The sequence below is a fragment of the Lepidothrix coronata genome, unplaced genomic scaffold (assembly GCF_001604755.1).
Source record: "Lepidothrix coronata isolate B3197 unplaced genomic scaffold, Lepidothrix_coronata-1.0 Scaffold290, whole genome shotgun sequence".
Classification (NCBI taxonomy): Eukaryota; Metazoa; Chordata; class Aves; order Passeriformes; family Pipridae; genus Lepidothrix; species Lepidothrix coronata.
Genome location: NW_016690470.1, coordinates 415,352 through 416,657, shown reverse-complemented (window position 1 = coordinate 416,657; position 1,306 = coordinate 415,352).

Here is a 1,306-nt window from a genome sequence, read left to right as displayed (position 1 = left end):
GGGGGGAGGGAACGCTCCCCATCCCTGGGGATGCTCCGGGGGAGTCCCCCACAGGATGGGGACACGAGGGGGCTCCACTCGACAATCACCGCGGGGGTTTCATGCACTACAGTCTCTCCTAGAGGGTTTTTAGTCGGGCTCGTCGGCTTAAAAAAATTAATTAAAAATAGTCCTCGTGACCTATAAATAAAACAAATAACCTGTACATATATATATATATATATCTCCACATATATATATATGGGGCTGCAGGGCCGGGGGGGCGCGGGCCCACGGGCCCACACACAGTTAAGGTACTTTAAATCGCAAAGGAATATATATATATATATATATATATATAAAATCCCCTATATATATATATATGTCTTGTTTGGTGGGGTTTGGGTTCTTTTTTGGATTTTGGGGGTTTTTTTGTAGTTTTGTTTTGTTTGTTTGGGTTTTTTTTGTACTCGGAGTTTGGAATTTGCTGCTTTCTGCCCCCAGCCCGGGGATCCCAGCGCCGGCTGGGAACCCGCTGGGTGCCCCCGGTGGTGGGTGCCCCGCGAGATGCCCACGGGTGACCCTCTGGGTCTCCCGTACGATGCCCGTGGGTGTCACTCTGGGTGTTCCGGGTGACGCCCACGGGTGCCCCGATGGGTGCCCCAATGGATGCTCCAGGTGATGCCCGTGGATGCTCCTCTGGATGCTCCAGGTGATGCCTGTGCGTGACTCTCTGGGTGCCCCGGGCGGTGCTCACAGGTGCCCTGCTGGGTACCCAGAGGAACACCCACGGGGGTCCCTCTGGTGCCCACGAGGATCCCTCTGTGTGCCCCTGGGTGTCCCTCTGGGTGTCCCAGGTGATGCCCCTCTGGGTGCCCCTGAAGATACCCGTGTGTGCCCCGGGTAGAATCACGGGTGCCCCTCTGGGTGTCCCGGGGAGACCCCCAGGTGCCCCTCTGGGTACCCCGGTCCGTGGGTGCCCCTCTGGGTGCCCCCGAGCCCCGCTGGGTGCCCCGCGCGATGCCCGCGGGCAGGCGGGAGGGAGAGCCGGGGTGTGGGGGGCAAAACCCACGCCGGGGCAAAGAGCGGCAAAAAGGAGAGAAACCGCCCCAAAAAGGCGCCGAGGCGGCAGCCGGCCGGACCGCGCCTCACCCAAACCAAAAATCCCGCCGCAGTGCCTCCGCGCCGCCGGCTGCCCCCGCCCGCCTTTTCGGGGGTCCCCGCTCCCCCCGGGGGGGCAGGGGCTGCCCCCCCCCCCCCCCCCCCCCCCCCGCAGTTATATTTTACTCGTTCGCCGGATTCTCGCTTTGCTTTGCCGCAGCCGATA